Genomic DNA, 20,584 nt, shown 5'->3' with positions numbered 1-20,584 from the left:
ATTGTATTAATCTATTATAACTTCATCCCTCGAGTTCAACTTCTTAATTAGCTGTGGATTCAAAGAGTTCGAATGTTCGAACCCCCTGCGATTTTTCGGTTATTGTTTTGTGGATACAAATGGAAGCCCGTGGAGCTGCGTTTAATTACCCAAGCGATAAGGTCAGAGATCAAAGACCCCAAGGGAAATGTCCCTGAATAATCAAAGGATTTGATAGACTTTATGATTTCAGTATATATTTTTATTGTGATTACTTTTTGTTTTCTGTGTTTGCCAATTTTATCACATTGAGCGTAATTAAACAACATAAAGAAGGCAAAAACGACAGCCAGCACAATAATTTGAGCCAAAACACATGTAATTACCCGCAAACAGATAGACAGACAAAAACGAATTGTTCAGATATACTGGTCGCTATAATTGCTCCATTGTAATTGCATTGTCAAAGTAGTTTCTTTTCGCAAAAGTTGGGGCAAGTCGAGTGTGTCAAGTCACTCAAGGCGATAGACATAGAGCAGCGGATAGATAAACCGATTCGGCTGCAGATTACCGAAAATGTGTTAAGTTTTGATGGTAAATGGTAAGCCGTAAGAAATAACAAACCCAAATGAATGATTGTAAAACACTCTGTTTGGCTACTGTTAGACCTTGGCCAGCCCGTCATTTATATTGAACAACACCATATAACGACCTATATCAACTTATCAGCACTGGTTCCGTACCGATAGTCCCAACTGAAGGTTAGGCGATAGGTAAAACATAAAGATACTTTCTTAGTATAAATAACTGATGCGCGAACCATTATATTATATATTATCATAGTATATTATTATATTATGTATTATCATATTATAATAAATTCCATATATAGTATTATATTTCATTATATCATATTGTATTTTATAGCTGGACACATGTTCTTGTATTTTGTTTCGTTAATAACATTCCCTTAGTGTATTTTCTTAATTTCCCTTCATCTTGTTTCGATTTTCGGATTATTGTTCACAAAATCTGACGTTCGGAACACATTTAATATTATATTTTAAATTAAAGCACATGTTTTTGTTTCGTTATAACATTCCCTACCTATATTTTTTTAAATTCTCCATCATCTTGTCTCGTTTTTCGGATTGTTCTTTTTTTTATTTTCATTATGATCCAGCAGTCGAAACCGCCCCCAAAAAAAATTAACTTTGATTGATGTAATTCTGTGGCTTGTTCTCTTTTTCTTGGCGTTGTTCGAACAGGGTTTTAATACTTTTACCGCTGCTTGGCTCATTACACGCATGTTCAGTCTTTAATCTTGATTTTTTTTATTATCTTACTGGCCACGATACGAATTTGTATGTTTTTTACCTCTTTGTTTCACTGTATTTTACCCGATTTATATTCGATTTAAATTCTCGGCCGCTTGTAGTGCAAAACAATCAAGTTAATTGTTATCACACGAGGCCCAAGTAAAAGGCAACAACAAAATTGTTAAGTATGCATAGTCAATAAAAGCTGGCAACCGAATCGTCTTTTTTTGTCGTGATATCATCTCTTTTATTCCGCTTGACATTTTATTCTTTTATTGTTATCGGGCACAAAAATATTTATTCAAAGGTCGTCGAAAGGTTTTTATCATATTCTAGACTTCGATTTTTCACCAGTCTTTAAATTTAACGTACTAAGTTATTTAATTTATTATTATTATTAAGATATTTTATAACTATAATTTACTTTCGATTGAATTATATTCTTAATGATTCTAAATTGATTTACATATGATATTAAATTATTTTGAATAGGCTTATATTTAACTCTACTTTAATAAAACCTTTCTCCTAGCTTCCTTTGAAGCAACTGACACAAAAATTACGCTGCACTGGCTTAAGTAGTTCATTCAATAAAACAAACTTGAATTAATTCCCAGAAATCCAGATACGTTTGGTGCCAGTCATTTTGTTTGTATATTTACAATCATTTTTCACCACAAAATTTGATGGGAAATTTTGATATTATTTTCAGCGCTGATGATCGTCACGATTTACCTAGTAATAGGTGTTTTTGTTTGATAGAAACAAATAAACGCTGCCCGACTTTTACCCAAGTTTGCCATTAATAGGATCAATTTATTTATATAACTAATTGTTTTTACCAATGGTTGAAAAAAAAAAAATCACAACTCTTTACTTTTGAACCCCTTTCTTACATTTCTTGTCTCATTATCTCTGTTTTTGTTTACAGTGTTCACCTGCCTTTACAATATTTTCGGGCGATAGCCATTCCAGTTCCATATCTGTCTACAGATAGCGGCAGAGAAAAAATATATGTAGAGAGACATATGATATATGATAACCGATAAATGGCTCGGTCGTATGCCCAACTTGGAATCGATAAACAAAAAACGAAGCAGAAACCGAGAAATACACACGCGGGGGCATCCAATTACGTGCAATTACATTTATAAAATTTCTTCGCCTTTTCTCTCTTTCTCTCCATTAAACAAAAAACAAAAAGAAATTATAGATAAATACGACTATACGTATTGACTCCATTTTTATTTCTTTGTCTATCAATTTCGCGGAATGGAAGTCGATAAAAAAGGCGATATATGTGTCGGTACATAAAGCTGACACGAGAGCGAAACAAAAGTACAATGCAAACAAACAGCGATATCAGCGATAAATCATTCATATGCTAGATCTATATACAAGCCACTTGCGTATATATATAGTACAAATATACTGGGAGTCGGTCGATCAGATTGCTGGCGTCGATCGGGCCAGATATTAACCCTCTAAGGGCTGATTAAACTAAAAGTAAACCTCCAAAACTAACATTAATTTAAATTATTTAATTAATTAATTTTAGTTGAACGTCGAAAATTTCAAAATATTTAAACGTAACATTTAGTCAAGGACGTTAAAATGATAAAATAGAATGGAAAAAATAAAATAAACTACAAATTTATAGTTCTATAATTTAAAATATCTCAGTTTACCTAGGGATACTGGTAAATTTTAGTTAAATGCCCACATGGTGAGTAAATAAAAGAGCTTCATCGAGAAGTTAAGGTTTCAAATAAATTCCCAGCTAATCTTGAAGTCATGTTGGCAGTGTTGTACAATACACATTTGTATAAACATTTATTGCACGATCTGTAACCCATTGAAACGCCGACCTAACCCAATTGAATCACACACTAACACACTCTGTAGTAAACCGTATCAAAGGTTATCTCTGCGGCATGTTCACACCTCTCGCCCCACAAATGCGATCGGAATCCATCAAAAAACAAGACGGGGTAACATGAGTAAGTCGGGTCGTCGGAGAATATGAAAAATATTGTGGCAGACGACGCACATCAAAGACCGACTGCCGATGCGATCGGATTCGACAAACATCACGCCAGTCTATTATGCACACCTCGTATAGCCAGTACATAGCATATAGCGCTTTATAGGTGCATATACCCCTATACCCTACCTGTCCATGTACACACAAATATATTATATATATATTGATCTGTCCCCTCGTTATCAGGGGGTTACAGCCCCTTTGGGGCGCTGAGCGAGAGCCATTCAACTTGTTGCCAAGTGTCGCCGCCACCGATTCGGAATCGGAATAGCCATACACTTATATGAAAACCAGAAAGAAGGAAAAAAAGCCCCAACCCACAAATACACACTGAAAAGGCAATGTACCCAGGCATTCATGTGTCTTGGCCTGGCGTCACTCACAATTTCAATTTCCATTTTATTTACCCTGGGAAATTTCAAGATCCTGGCTATATAAGCACAATCATTCACCTTTGGAGGATTTCTGGAGAGAAAGAAGTGGTCTTATTTAGGAAGGAAACCCATTTCTTTGATATTTATCCCACGCATATATGTTATTATCTAAGTAACATTTGACATGGATAGCATACCTATTATAAAAACCCAATGAAAATTGGATGCTCAAGAAACAAAACAATATAAATCACACATTTACCACTGAACTATATCCAATAAATTTCTGTTTGTAGAGAAATAATAATAAGATTCTCTTAATATCTGTTGTCTTCCTAGAGATATTAGTTACCTATTATAAAAACTTGATTTCATATGACTTTATCTCCTTGACTGTATAAAAATGTCCATTTTTACAGGGTAACATTCTCGTAATATCTGTTTTATTCTAATGAGTCCGAGTTACCTATTACAGAAACGTAATATTACCTGACTTGAATCTCAATGAATTTCCATTTTTACAGGGTAACATTCTCGTCGAAAATTCTGTACTATTTTCGATACTTAATTTTGTTGTATTTTGTTGTTACGTTTATTTTCGAATTGTTTATTTAATGTTCTTGCAGCGTCGTTTATTTGTTTGTGTTATGTGTTTTATGTCTTTCTTTTTCCCTGCTTTTCCTTCCGCCAGCGGGGGGCGGAAAATGGGCGATGGGCGGTAGGCGGTGGGTGGTGGCGGCGAAAGGCAGGGGGAGTGGCGGGAAAATTGTTGGTCCAGCTGAGCGGAGCGAACGCCTTAATAATCTAATTTCTGACAACTGACGGGCAAATCAATAAATGAAGTGGAAAATGGAAACATTTTCTCCATCTTCTTCGTGCTTCTTCTGCTTGTTCTTCTTCCTCCTCCGAAAGAGATGGAAGGCCCATCGGAGAAAGAGAGGGGTAAATACAGGTCAGAAAGAGAGAGGGAGCAAGTGCTACCTTGACCTCATTCAACGACCTTTTTATATTTTTTTTGTTGTAGTTTTTGTGAGATGGAGAGAAGAAAACACACAAAAAAAAAGAATTTCAGGGGGGAAATGGGGAAAACACTGCTTGCGTGCTAAGCTTCTTCTTCGCGATTTCCCAGCGTGCCTGTGTATGCGTATTTTGGGTGCCTTAGTTTGCTGGTATTATATCATCATTAAATGGTTTACCGCCAAAAATGGGCCAAGAAGAAAAACACAAGTCGAATGAGAACATCAGGCTGGAAACAAACAACACAATCCTGACTGCCTAGAAAAAAAAGCGTTCAAGAACACTTCCACTTGTCAATTGGTGAAAGACAAATAGACGTGCCTAAAAAATTTCCCACAAAGTAATCAAGCAAAAAGAGTGAAAAACAGCAAAACAAAAAAAGTATTTCAAGGAAATTCACAATATAAACGGAATAAACTTAAATTCTAGGGACTAAATAATGCATCAGGAAGGCATTCCAATTTAATTGAATAATTGAATAAAAATATATGCATAAACTTTAATTAAAAGTTGGCGACATATTTTTCACAACCATTAATTGTTTTCCCCAATATTCAATTACCACAAATTCTTTGCCATTTTTTCGCGCAGTGCAGCAAGTAGCAGCCCAGGAATTTTCATTACAGAATGTGCCAAGCAATTTGGCCAGCAGCATAAATAAAATACCCAAATTTCGCGGAATGTTGGAGAGCAAGAAACCAGAAAATCGAAGAATGAACTTGAACTGAATTTGAGAAAATGTGGTCGAAGTGGTAGAACTATGTGGGCTTAGATTAAGGCAACCGAGGGTTAAAGCTCAGACCTTGTAATATGATAATTAGAACGTACTAAATATGGCTTCACAAAGCATTCCGCAATTATCATTGCAATTTCATGAATTGAAAGCAGTCAAAAATAAGTTAATATACATTTTAATGATTAATTAAACCAAAAGATCCCACATATGTATCTAGATGTTTATTTATTTAAGCCACACGTATGTATATTCAGTTTTTTTCAATCATTATCTGAATTCTTCGAGTATGATTAATGATCGTTCGTGTAGATCTTTCTTTTCTGGCTCTTTGACAAATGTAATTTAAGCGAATAAATTCGTGTAAACATTGTCTTCTTCCCATGAGTATTCAATGACGTAAACATTTGAATAAACCCACAGATTTTGTCACGAGATTGTGTCATTGAAAGATACTATAAGTCCGCCAAGGGAAGTATTAGATGATCATGTACCTAGCTAAAAAAAATATTCAATTAAATATTCCGTTCCCATTACACCCGCCAAAAACGACTTTCTTCAATTCTCCAATTCTTTTTCGAATGGAAACCATCTAGAAACCAGAAAAAGCAAAAATCAAAGAGTGAAATTATATATAAATATAAAAACAACAGAAACGCACACACAAAAGCAAAAAGGCACCAGAAAGAATAAACAAACCCAACAGTTTTAGTGTAAACAAAAAAATATAAAACAGCAAAAACAGAAAATGATATTGTACGCGCGCGTAGCTGATATAAGAACTAAAGTTGGGATCCGATGGTATTGGGGGTACAGAGCTAATGGTTTGACCCTTGGCAACGACGGAAAACAAAAAAACCCAGACGGGGAACATTTTTAAATTAAAGGGGAGTGAAGGGGACTGTTGTGCACTATGCAAAATGACCTGCCCCACAATTGCAATGCCCCTCTCCCTCCGACAGCACTTAATTTGCAATTATTCAGGCCTTTGACCAATTTAATAGAGAACTCGCCAAGCAAAACAGAGAAAAACAACAGGGAAAGAGAACCAAATTCAAACGAAACTTTTAGCACACTTGCTGACCGATCAAGAAATGTATAATAGAAAAGATTATTTCCATATGAATCAATAATAGCAGTCTTTTCTAAATGTTATTTATAATTATTATATTAATAAAACAACATTGAAACCATAAATACAATTTTGCACACCAATTATAATCTAATCTAATTTCTTTTTTATTCAACAACCAGATTTATAAATCGATTCTTTTTTATAACTAGATAAAAACATTTTTTGTGAGCTCTTTCAGTCTAAAAACAATACTTTCTTTTAGAGTATACATAAGCAAACCAAAACGTGAGTGGCGAAAATACTTCACATTGCTGATATGGTTTTTTTTCTTGGATGGGATCTGTTGCTCATTGACATGGATTCCTTAAGTTCAATTGGAAGTGAACTTAACTGTCGAATTATCGCAGAAACAAGATCTTTGCACTGACTTCATTTAATGGAGAATATTCCCCAGCGGATTGTTTTCTCTTTTTTTGTTGTCTCCCAAAGTTCATTGATTTTGAATTGGGTTTTTAATTGGAAAAATACTTTTGTTGCGTTACGTGACCATTTGCATGCTGCATTAGCAAACCACAGAGCTTGGCCTCTGTTTTTTCTTCTATAAAGTCTTTAATTCAAATTATGGGAAACCTGTACAAAACTAAATTACCGAAAGTTAGTTAGTAAATTGCAAAGTCATTTTTCGGTGCATCACAAAACTCAATTAAAGGGGAGGAGTTTTATTATTTTCCTTTGTATCTTTTTTTCAATTTTATTTGTGAGAAGTTTTAGGCCCTGAACTGAAACTGTGGTGGGGGCTAAAAGTTTGGAGGAGGAGCTGGCTAAACTTGAGATTAAAGATTTCCACCTAATGGCCTAAACCATGACTTGAAGTTTTGCCGGCCATAAAAAACGAATAAAATCGTGAAGTGTGAAGGGGAAAAACTATATTGTAGAACATCATAGCAACTTTAATTTAATTTTATATTTTACAAAATCTTTTTTTGATGGACTCCAATACTCATTTTCGAGAGAAAGTTGGGAATAGGCAAGCAGATTCTAGAGGTTCCTGTGCTGCCCAAGCTTGTTTCAACAGGGTACAACGTCCATAACGCTAAAACTGGTCTTATTTCCACATTTTAAAATATTTTCTACAATCCAAAAATCGGACCATCCATTAAAAAGTTATAAGCATGAGGAATCGACGCTAGATGGCGCTGTGGCGTGGTGTGCACTCTTGGGAACATTCGCTTCGCTGCTTGCATATCTCCATCTCATGGTCGAGGTTATCGACTATAGCGTTCTCTCTCGTTTTTGTATTATTATAAGCAAAAAGGATATTTGAAATATAAACATTTCGAAAGGTAACCTGAAATAACTGGATATATGCGGCAAAGTATAAGTTTATCAGCTATGAAAATTTTGATTTAGTTGTACCGATCATTAGGTACTTAAGTTGTTTATAAGGATGTGTGTTGATTCAGTTTTAATTCAGTGACAATAAATTTGGAATTGTCGGCATAGAGATTTTCATCTCTATTATCTTTTCATCTTATTTAAGTTTTTATGCGCTTACTCTCAGTGAAAACCAATTTCCAATTGAGAAAATAAATTTGACATTCAATATCTTAACCGATTTTTATAAGACATTTTGTGTGGACGCACACTATTAGGGTTTTCCAGAATCAGGGTTGCCAGATTACTGCGAGTCGATAAGTCCTTAGCTTATCCGGGCGCACTTATCATATCAGTTACGATTCTCCAAAGTAATCCCTTAACTGGCTTGCTCATCTTCTGCCTGGTCTGACAACTTGATGGATGGTTTTCAGTGGCTCTCCAAGGATTATTGCTGACCGATGGAAGTAATCCGAAAAGTGCTTGATTCCAATGGGATCGTCGCAAGGGTGTTTTTGGGGTTGCTTTTGCTAATCAGTCTGATTGAATTTGGTGTAAAGCTAATTATCTTAAGAATTGGATTTTTGGTTGGGATGACAATAAATATATATTGCAAGGAATTAAAGGAAAGGGTTTAAATTAAATAGGGGTATTTTAAGCTTTTCCGTTCATTAATTTCTCAGTACTTTCAATTATTGATTACAATTTATATTGGATTATTTTAACTAACGCAATCGATCTATTCATTTTCCTGGAAAATTTTCTGTTGGAGCCTGTCTCGAGTGTGTTACTGTAAGGGAACCCCACGAAAATCTGTACGAAAACACACACGTATTTCTTGGTATGAAAACATATAAGTACATATGTTTTTTTTTCTGGGGTGGTGTATATATTTAATTTCATAATGAAGGCTCCAAGAGCATACTCATGTTAATAATAGCAACGGTCCCCGAACTCGTGTCCGCTCCCCCCTCCCCAGAACCACCCCCTGGAACCACCCAACCACCCACTTTCAGGCCCAGATTGCATCCACTTTAAAATCCATTTATGAATGAAAAGCAACAAAGGGTGGCGCACAAAGTTCGGTTTGGACCTTTAGCTTTGAGTTCTGGTGGTTTTTCCTGCTTTTTCTTATATTTTGTTTTTGTTTTTGGGATCGAGGGTTGTTGGGTGGTTGGTTCCACCGGGGGGTGATCAATGGTGGTTCGGGGATTTTCCTGCCCCGCTCATTTCACGCATGCAAACGGGAATGGGGGATGGGGGAGTCCCCCCGGAGCTGAAAACCCTCATAATGAGTATTCAAAATGCAATTCACAGATGTGGGGGGTAAAAGCATGGCCCAGGGGGGTAAAATGGGTAGGAATTTGGGGGTTGGGGGGTACACAGGAAGAGGGTTGCATATGTGTCGCTCGAGGGTTGCAACCATATGCATAATCCGAAGGATTTATGCAGAGCGACAAAAATACAATACAATAAATATTGTCAATGATACGTATATTAAATAAAATCGATCTAGTGCCCTTAAGTTTTTAAAGCGAAAATAATGGCAATACATATTTATTACAATTTTGAAACTGCTATTTCCAATACTTAAAGCCTTAAGACCCCAGCTTTTTTTTTGACTGACTGGAATTATTTTAAATAGTTTTAAAACAGGGTCCACAGCTTATCAATATTTTATGAAATCATGTTTAAAAGGTCGTGACTTTTTTAAATAAGTCTAGACAGCTGGACAGAAATCATTTTACCTATAGAAACAATCTTAAAGCTACTTTATTTTTGAATTTTTCTCAGTGCAAGTACAGGTTAACCAAAAGCGCGTCCTCCCCACTTTATTGTATTTATTTTATTTTTTAATGTCTAATTTGGTACAGTTTCAGATGTGAAGTAAAAAGCTGCTGGGCATTTAATAAATTGGATGCAACTCACTGTTTATCCCAATCTCACTCTCTCTTTCTTTCCTTGGCTGTTGCTGTCTTTTTCACTTGCAATCGCTTGGTGCATTCAAGATCTATGCAATTTGCAAATGCAGGAGGAGAAAAAAGATGAAGTCTCCCAGAATTTTACAAGGATTATCTACATTTTTAGACCAGGTGGGCACTGTATAAATACGTATTACTTAAACAAAATTATCTAGTAAATTTCCAGATAAGTGTCCATTGCGATATCAAAATAAAGAGGTGTATACTATTTGCATTCTCTGGAGAAGCGGTTCTTCAAAACTTTTTTAGCGAGTACAACAGATAGACTTGAGCTTTCTCGTTTCTTCTGAATAATTGTGGATAATGCTTTAAAGCGGGCTTTCACTGTCCTCTTGGCTTTTTAGCCCTGGCTTCCTCTCTTTTTTATTATTTGTTATTACACAAGGGGAAGACCCAAAAAAAGAGAGAGAGAAAGAGAATCAAGGGGAAAACGAGGGACAGAGAGAGAGAAACAGTTCAAGGACCAGGCCACAAAACAGGCCGCAAAAAGCATCGCAAACCGGCTTCAGTTTCAGCTTTGAAATCAAGTCACTGCCAAGTCACAGTTACACCGAAAAAAAATTCCAAAAAACCACTCTTATGAAAGAAAAATAATAATAATAATATTAACCCATCAAATATTCTATGATATATTAATAAAAATATATTAATACATTTTTTAATAATTCTAAAAATATTTGTACATTATTAAATTATTTGTATTTGTAATTATTGAAATTTGTAAGATTGGAAAACTTTTCGGGTGAATTAAATTAATTCTTTTTTTAACAAACTAAGTTATTTTCCGTGTATACATAAAGATACATAAAGACGGTGAAGAAGAAGCAGGAGCTGCAACTTCAAGGCTCCTTGACTTGTCATTGTTGTTGTTTTTGTTATTGTTATCTGTCGCATCCTCCGCAAAAGTCGTTACATTGCGAAAATAGGGAAGAAAGAGGACTGGGAGAGAAAGGAGGAGAGCCAAGGAGAGGGAGACAGAGAAGGAGGAGCAGAAAGCCCTGCAGAAGGAACGGAAATTGCACACATAAAGAGATTTTCCGTCCCTTTCTCGCCCTCTTGCCATCTCCCTCTCACCAAGCCGAGTTCAAATCTACGCACGAAGAAAAAAGTGTCAGTGTCCTCAAGAATTCGCGTTTTAGTATTATTCTTTATAATAGTTGTCAAGGTTTAGCTTTGAGGTCTTTGATTACAATGTGATACATTGTACGATACTGACACTTGATAAGATTTTGATTTTGATTAGATTGCAACCAAGTATTGCTATGTGCTTAACCCAATTATTTTGCACTGTGCACAAAGGGATTCCCCGCGCTTCGATAGAATAGATGCGAATGCAATTGGCAAAAGCTTTTATCTATTGATTCATTTAAACGCAATTTCCTGTACACTTGAAGGGGCATCTGAGGAAAGGCGGGAAAGGAAGGAAATCAAGTTATCTGTGAGATGCAATCCTCGCAGAACGAATGCAATCTACTTTGCTGCAATCGAATTGAGACTATTGAACGAGGTGAAAAAGTCGGAAGGGGATTAAAATGACTCAATTGAAATTCCCGAGTGTTAACTTTAGGGCATAATCTTAATTTCCTAACGAATGATGCAATTATTGGGATTATTCTTTTCCATTCTTGGACTCTTACTATGGACTGAACGTATAAGATAGTTAATATAGTCTGAATTCTGTATAAAATATTACATTTTTCATTCAACAATCATATTTAGCTGTGCTCTCAAAAACTCATTCATAATTCCTTTGGCTTTTCATTTCATTTTCATTCACTCGCTGGAATCGCTTGGCTCGTTTCCTTGGGCGAAGCTTTCCCCCTTCTGCGCCCTCTAATTTGAATGTCAGCCGTATGAAGCAGCCACCCCCTTTCGCCTCTTTCGAATTTTCCCCGCTTTTCCCCGCATTTTCCGACGTCCAAGCCTGCTGCTCTTGACAATGTCGATCGATATTTTACTGCCCTGCAGCTGTGCTTACCGCCTTTTGTTGTTGCCACTGTCGCTCGTTGTCACCGGTGAGCATTAACAGTTAACAGAGACGGCTACTGTCGCCGCTAAGCATACACTGAGCGAAAAGGCGAGGGTATCATCTTGGATTACAAAGATTTCGAGGAATTGGAATACAAATTCAGGAGGCTATCTAATGGTTCTTAAACATTTTCTTTCTTTAATGTTATCCCTTAGTGGGGTTTATAAAACGTGTATTTTATCGCATAATAATTAATAATAATTAATAATTGTGTTTTAAAAATTAGAATTGAATAAGATCTGTGTAGGCTTAAAACCACTCAAGAATGGGCCTAAAAGGACGCAATTATAAAAAACAAAAACAAATACTTATTCAAAATTTGGAGCCTAACATCCAAGTAATAAATTCTTTTTACAATATATTTAATGGATGGATAGAACTCATATTGCCCATATGATTTTGGTAGCATCATTTAGTATTTTAGAAGTTTTTTCACGTTTTTTACACTGCACACCTGGGTTGTTATTGTGACTTTAGTTGTTGTAGTCAAGTGCTGTCCTCCAACGCATTTGCGTTCGGTTGTTCTCTGCTATCGCCCAATGCTACTTCACACTCTGTTTGTTCAGTTTGTCTGAGTGTTATACTTTTTTTTAGGTTTTTTTTTATATACCCTAAAATATTTCGATTTAATGGACTTTGTTATTCCGTCTGTTGCTATTAAACATTTTTTATTTTCATTTTAAGTTATAGAAGTCTTAATAAAATAGACACATTTATACCGAACAAATTTGCAGATCTTTAAGTTTACTTAGACAATAGATATGTTCAGTATATGTGACTTTATTTTAAAAACATTTTTATATATAATAATTTTTATTATAATAATCTTTAGGATACCAAACAATAGTGTATTCCCCAAGTTTTTCTCATGAAAGCTCAGACACCGCTGTTGTTTTTCCCTATGCTCCCGCCTTTGTTTTATGATAAGAGGAAACGGCTGGCAGGCCGAAAGATAGCACATAGCCGCCCACTTAGCGCCCGTCGCACGTGTCGAAAGCACCCACCACCCACTATCCGCGCCACAGAAGCCAGGCAACCACCCAGACCACCCAACCACCCAACCACCCAACCACCCAACTACCCGGCAGCAACCCGAACCACCTAAAACAGGGGCCAGAGATAAAATGACAGCAGCAGCAGGGCCACAATCATCAGGATAATCACAACGCTCGAGTTGATAATGGCGACGTTGATGAGTCTAAACCTGAGTTGAATCTGTGTTCCGTCTACACGTTAATAAACAACAAGATGGTATTACCAATACATGTACAATCCGTGAGACCATCCTAAGAAAAACATTCATCTTGCATTCATTTTTAAATCCATTTGAATATTTCCTTCTAATTTTATGGGCTTATTTCAAAAATATTTTTATATTTGTTTTTTAATTTTTATTTATTTATTTATAAAGAGCCAACAAATAATTAGAATTATGAGTTAGTAATTTAATTTTATTTGTATATTTATTTCTATATTAATTTGGATATTCCCTCTTATAATATTTTCTAAATTCATTTCAATGTTAGTTTACAAATTCATTTCAAAATTTCTTCAAATATTCCAATTCAATTGTAAATCACTTCTTAATTTAGTCAGATATTCATTTCAAAGTTAATATTGTTTATTCATTTCTAAATTAATTTCAAAACTATATATGTATATGTTTATTTGTAGATTCATTTGAATATATATTTCCAAATTCATTTCTGAATTCATTTTAATGCAGCTTAAACAAGCACAACCTGCCCTCGCAGCTAACAACCGCGTCAGACTGATTCTTTCAGTGCTGCAATGCCAGTTGGCTGACTGACTGCTTCCTGCTGCATTTCCTTTCCGACTCTTCCGGCCTTTGGCTTTTCGATTGGGGCGTGAAATGTAATCACAAGGTGGACAAAGCCCAATCACTAGACCCCCTCACCTGGCCTGAAAAATGCGAGGACACACGAAAGGTGTCCGATTCATTCGACACAACTGGTAAACAACCCAATCCCCAAATCCCAATCAGAGTGCCACCCCTTTCCCTTTCCCTTTCCCAATCCCTGTCCCTGTACCGATTTTCATTTCATTTCCATTTCCATACCCCATATAGTACTCATTCGGATTCTCGTTTCCCCTGCAATTTGCTTTCTCAATTCATTTTTCAAGTGTCCGTCTGTTTTTGCAATGGGCCTTTGTTTGCTTTCGGCCAGGCGGCGATGATAAGGCAAGACAATTGCGCCAACGACGACGATTTCAATTTGTTTGCACTTCCCATTTGTCGGTCAATATAAATATTAATATAAATATTAAGCGATTTGAGGGGCGACAAATAACAGATCAACGCGAAGCTCCAATTGCGTTCTCGTTCGGCACTTCTTAGGAAACTTTATTTGAAGCCCCATCGGGTAATGTTACAAGGAATTATAAAACACACTCTGGCGAGTTCTCGTGTTTTGGTCAGGGTTCCGAATTCTGCAAACGATTTCAGGGTAGAACCTATAGCTTCTTAGAAGTTTTCAAAGCCTCAAAAGGTATAATACTTCTGTTGTTGTTGGTATAAAATATCAAATATATATTTACAAATCAGAGGCAGTCCCTATTCTTTCTTAGAAATATTTTTAGTGTCTTAGAGGTAGGCAAAATGTATTTACACATCTAGTCCAAGTAACAACCTTAATAATACCTTAATCCTTAAACCTTAATCAAAAACCTTATATTTGCATTAAGTACCTCAGCCCAGCGTAAGTACTTGCATAGATTTTACATGGTAATATCAATAAATCAGTTATTATCAACTAACTATCAACTAATATCTTAGGCTCGGCTGTAGCCACTTATATTTATAGTTATAGAATGCAATGTGGCTTGGCAACCGATAAAATGCTTTCAGATACAGCGCAAAAATCAACATGAGCGAAATATGTTAAACATTTTTGTGTAAAGCTTAGCGAGTTGTTCTTGTTGGCACCATTTCCGGTTCTGGTTCTTAAAAGAGGGTGGTACTGGGCGGCAACTCGTTTACTCTACCAAATTCGATTGCTTTCCGTCGCACTTGTTATTTTTCTTGGGTACCTTCTTTTTTTCCGCGGCAGTTCCACGTTCCCAAGTTTTTGTCATTTCATTAGAAACTCACTTGCTCTTCTGTTATCGCGAAAAGAACAAGAGCTCGAAGCCCGAAGCCCGAAGACAGTGAATAATAACAAGCAACGACCTTGGCATTCTTTTTTTCGTTTTTGAATAAAAACAAATCTAGAGTAGGGCGAAATGAAAATAATAATAAATGCAAGATAACGTAGTACAGATGTGCTTGAAAAGATTTCTTCAAGACTTGCTAATGATATGAATAAGTGTTCCTTACAGATCTACATCTTTCCCTCAGCGTCTCAATTATTCTGATCTCATATCATATTAGTATTATGATTACGATTTTCTCCAGACTTGCTAATAAAAGGGAGTGTCCCGAGTACTTAAAACGAGTATTCTGTAAAATCTATCCAAAGCTTTCCCTCAGTGTCTCTATTATTCTGATCTCATCTGTATAATATTAGTATTATGCTTGGGGTTATGTCATCTCCACATTTTCCCCGCCTTTCCCGCTTTCTCGTCATGCAACAACAAACACGACAACAATAACAAGTGGTTAATTCTAGTATTTAAATTGTATAACGTTGTAATTTTCACGCGACTTGCAACAAAGCCAAACAAAGCAACAAAAAGAACAACGACAAGCTGTTGACAAATGTTTGAGCTTAATTAACCGACGAACCAACAACAACAAATGAGTAATAGATTGCAAAAAAAAAGTAAGTGAGTAAATAGAAACAGAGTGTATGGCTCATGGGGTGTTGCAAAATAAAGAATGGCATTGAATAACATTATAAGAAAAATGCATGAAAAATGCATTCCAAATTTCGGATTTTATATTTTTATCCATTACCAAGGATCTAAACCATCTGCAACACTAGCTTGCAGTGTTTAATTTGAAATTTTAAGCACTACATATAGACCCCAACTAAAAATGCTAACTAGAATACCAGTTCCTCTCCGAATATTCCACAATTAAAACCTGATTTTCCCTATGTCCACTGTACTGGAAAAGTGAAGCCTATTCAGCTGTAACCACATCTCGACGACTCTCTTCCCTTGAACTCTGTTCTCTTCGCTCTGGCCCCCAAGATCCTATCTACGTAGCTCCCCATCCGACATCCATTCTCTTTATTTTTTTGCTATTTGACTTTTTTGGGTGCAGTAATTGCAGTGCATTTAATTTCCCATCCCGAACGTGGCCGCCTTGAAACCACGACCAAAACAAAAACAAAAGCAGTAAGCACACGAAAAAGAGTCAACCAAAAAATATTGTAATAAAAAAGAAGGTTAATCAAGCGGCTTGGTTCGGACTTGAGTTGAGTCTTGAGTTCGTTTGCCCCACGTTGGGTTAAGGCGGCTCGTGCTCGGACCGCTTCCACCAGGCTTATAGTTAAGGCAGAAGGTGAAGACAGCGGTTCCCAGGCCCGCAACCCCGTCCCTACACTGCAAGAAAATGATGGGCTTCAAGATGGTATCATACTAGCAAGCTACACCCTAAAAAAACAGAAAGTCAGGATTTAATACCGGTTTTATTAGAAGTATACCAAAAGCTTTAAATGTATAGATTCAATACTAAATAGTATAAAGTCTACACTTTTGCAGTTTAATTTCTATATTAAAGAGTTTAGACTTTGGAGTTGTGGCGTTATTTTTTAAGAAATTTGTTTTAATTTAATACCTTGAAAAGTATTAATGTAATACTAATCTTATCGACGCCAAATCGAAATTAACGTAATGTAATGCTTTTCTGTGACTATTTTTTTAGGTGTAGTTTTAAAAAACATTTTCAAGGAAATATTTTTTAATTGGTGCTTAAAAGTATGCCTTAAGTAATTTGACATACATATTACGGATCTTCTTTACCCAAAATATACCGTTGCATACTTTTTAACGTACTATTTTAAAGATTTCAAACCGGTAGATAATTTTAAACAAAAAGGATAACAACGATAGTTTTAGGACCAAAACAATAGCTATATTTCAAATTTTTTCATTGGTTTGTTCGCTTTATAACGATTTTTTGAAAAGTAACAAACTCCCATTACATATAAGATACTTTTAGGGAATATTTATGGTTTACCTTGTAATTTCTCCGTGTGTAACTTCAAGGTTTTATGTAATTTCAGTTTGTTGCTGTTTTTATTTCTTTCCCCTCCGGTTTTCTTGTGTTACTTTTGCTTCTTGCGTGTTGACCAAGACACAAAAAGAAAACAAAATACGAAAAACATTAACCCATGGAGTGGTAATAACAGTAACAGTAACCAAAGTCCGGCGAATAAAGTTGAATTTTCTTACAATTCGTGATTCGGTTCGAGTTCGAAATGCCCGTTATTATTAGCCAGTATAAAGAGGGGGAAAAACACGTAATGGATTTAACTATTGTTGCAATAATTGCCAATTGGGCAACGTTATTCTTTGCTCATTATACGTAATTATCTATTGACTTTTACCATTTGCAGCAGATGTGCGTGTGTTTCGTTTGTTTATCTGCTTATTTGCCTTTTGTCCCCAAGTTCAGGGCAATGTCAACGGGGCCAAAGGTAAAAACTCGGACGACGGTGTCCAATAATTTCACTGCGAAAATTGGAAAATTGCCGCGTATTTGAGCTGCGAAATTGCAACCTATTGGTTATTGAATGCAAATTACATGAGTTTCCCGGAAGGTTTCCAGTAATTTTTGGGTGGTCTCAAATTGCTTTATTCTCCCTCAAAATTATTGCCTCAATTATAGACAATTATTATAATTTTTTGCCTAATCTGTGTATGTTCAAAATTTAATTATACAATTCGAATTTTTCAGAAGGCTTAGGTTATCCATATAATATTTACCTTGAAGATATAAAAGTAGGGCTTATCAGTTTCTTTTCTTTTCCAGTTTTATCAATGGAAAATATTTAAAAGAATAATCCCTAGTTTCTTGGGTATAAAGAAAACACTATGCTCAAGAAATCTAAAAATGTTGAATGGAAGACCTTTTCTTATATATTTTAGATATATCTCTAATGTAGCTTTTCTACGTTCCTGCGAATTCTCGCAGATTCGGAAGAATTCTCTGGCCAGAGTGAGGAAAGAGACCCAATTAAAGAGAAAAGGGAGCCAGGAAACAGGCAACTTTCACTTTCGCCGCTTACGTACAACGGAAAATGGAGGAAGTGACAGTAGGGAGAACAGGAAGAGAGTGATGATGGAAGGGCACAAAAAGGAGGGAAAGATTTATGCAATTTTTTGTAGGAAATAGGCAAAAAGATACTTACCAAAAAACAGGATGATTATTTTTTTTATCGCTCGTTGATTTCCTCTTTGTCCTCCTTTTTGTACGTTTATGTTATCGTTTTAATTTTGCAAACTAGAGAAAAAAACACAAACAAAATTTTATAGCGCTGATAAGGCGATTTATTGTTTGTTTATTTTGGGACATTCCGCAATCCTTTTCCTATTTTTTCTTCTAGCTTCTCCCACCCCCTTCCCCGTATTTCTTCTTCTTATCAATGAAACGTGAGTCAGTGGCAGGCAAAAAAGATTCACAGTTGCGGTCAAACTAATAGCACTTCAAAAGGCGTGGATGATTTTTTGTATAATTGAAATATGAACTTTTGGTTTGACTTAATATTATTGTATGGGTTAAAAAAAAACTTTCAAATGTGATTTCTACCATTATATGCTATTATGTCGACCTCTACGGTTTTTTAAATGTTTTTTTAAATCTTTTTGGGTTTTTTTGTTTTTTTTGACGCTGACCTTATGTCCTAGTGGTATGTGGAAGTATTCTAGAACACACAATAAAAAATCATTCTTTTCCAAGCATTCTGGAGCGCATTTACATAGAATGCACCTGTAAACGTTGCCCAGGAATGCGCCTTGAGGAGTTTCAGAAGAATCATTCGGAACAGATTTCCAATACTCAAATGATATTACTTTTTTTTTGCTAAATTTAGTTATTAAATACAACAAAAGTATCGTTTTCTTCTCTGGATTATATTGGAACACAGCAAAAAGACAACAAAAAGAACGATTCTCCTTTGGAATGCCTTCCCGAACTTCCGACTGGGGCGCTCACACACACACACAGCTACACCTACACAGCTTCTTTTCTTTTTCATTTCTTTTCTGTTCCTTTCGTAATTGCTCTGCATTTCTGCTTCTTCTTTATGCTTGCAACGTGAACGTCCAAGAAAGAGAGAGCGAAAAAAACAACGCGACAATTTTAAAGTGTAAACTGTGCAAAACAAAAAACCCAATGTTGCACGTTGCATTTTGAATTTCTTTTTGTTGTTGTCGCCGCTTCTGCTTCTTCTTCACTCGACTGTTGCTCTCTGTTGTTGTTGTCGTTGTTGCTTTTGGCGTCATCGGCGGCGGCAAACAAATAAACCCAATTATTTTAACTGGCAAAAAACAAAATGTTTGCGATATTCATATTGTTTCGCTGTTCCTCGCTTCCTGTATTCTATTTTTTTGGTTTTCGGTTCGCCTGTTCCTTTATCTCTTGATTTTCACTTTTTTATTACACTTTTGCCTTTCCTTTTCACAAGAAAAAAATTCACGCCACACGGTTGTTGTCACTTACGTTGCGGTAATTATTCATAATTTAATTTATAACTAAGAGACCGCGCGCGCACCCACCGCTTTGCATTTTCGGGCAAATTACAATTAATTAATTGTGCTTTACTCTGTTTTCTTGTTTCTGCGCTCCGCTTTCCACTCGATTTCCTCGATTTCGAACAACATACACAACCACAACCGTTCAATTTTTTTTTCGACTGCGCTGCTCTCAGCACAACGTAGGCAAACGTAGGCGAACGTAAGCAAACGTAGGCAAACGTAAGTGTCAGTAAGAAAGCGAGATGTAAGATTACCCGAGAGCGGTGTGACCGCGCTGTGCTTAGCACAACGTAAGCAAACGTAAGCAAAAAATACTGAAAAAACGATTGCGTGGGATTTCGTATTCGCTGGAAATGCAATGCTCTCACCCTTCCATCTCACTTTTAGCTGGATTATTAGTTTAAAAACATTACACACAACAAAATGCTTAAATTAATATAATTATGGGCTTTGCGAACTACTGAATGAGAAACGTTAGCGATGAAAATACTATACGGCTGAAAAATAAATACCATTCATCTAAGTAATATACTGTCTTCTTTTGGTATTTTTGTATCTTGCTGAAAATACTAGAGAATACTATATTTAAGAAATAAAAGTTATGTAAAATAAATTCAAACATATTTTAAAAATTTAAAAATTATATCCATACAGGGTATGGTGAAACCCGTTTTTCCCAGCCGATTAAGAAATACCGCGCTAATATACATATCACCCACTGAAAACAAGCCGTTTAGCATCAGCACCTTTGTCTTTTCAAATAGGGTCTAAATGGTCTCTTAATTTGTATTTTATTTAATATGTTGCTCATTTCTTACATATTGTCTTATTCTATTAAAATAACCCATTTCCAAAATATTTCATAAAAATTCTGTTCACCGAAGCTTCCCCCAAAAAACACCATAAAGTAGGTTGGCATAAAAATAAGCAAAAAGCCTAAATTCTAACAGAATTTTAACGAAATCCCCTTGTACTTGATAACTAAATGCTCAT

General features: G+C 35.7%; 1 protein-coding gene across 12 annotated transcripts in view; it reads right to left on the bottom strand.

Annotated features, from left to right (window-relative positions):
• The window catches only part of RhoGAP19D (Rho GTPase activating protein at 19D), a 44,330-nt gene extending 24,525 nt beyond the window's left edge, over positions 1-19,805 (bottom strand). For 4 of the 12 annotated variants that reach the window (XM_070997716.1, XM_036820748.3, XM_036820749.3 and 1 more), the window contains exons 1-2: positions 19,557-19,761; positions 18,247-18,338 (exon numbers count right to left, since the gene is read on the bottom strand). The gene's annotated coding sequence lies outside the window, so the exon portion shown is untranslated. Of the gene's footprint in view, positions 1-17,072; positions 17,173-18,246; positions 18,339-19,556 lie in introns of all 12 variants that reach the window. The other 8 variants (XM_036820750.3, XM_036820747.3, XM_036820751.3 and 5 more) reach the window with 5 other exon arrangements.
• Positions 19,806-20,584: the final 779 nt, after the last annotated feature.

The sequence above is a fragment of the Drosophila suzukii genome, chromosome X (genome assembly GCF_043229965.1).
Source record: "Drosophila suzukii chromosome X, CBGP_Dsuzu_IsoJpt1.0, whole genome shotgun sequence".
NCBI lineage: Eukaryota > Metazoa > Arthropoda > Insecta > Diptera > Drosophilidae > Drosophila > Drosophila suzukii.
Note: the sequence above shows the minus strand (reverse complement) of the source record. Positions and strands in the feature narration are given on the sequence as shown.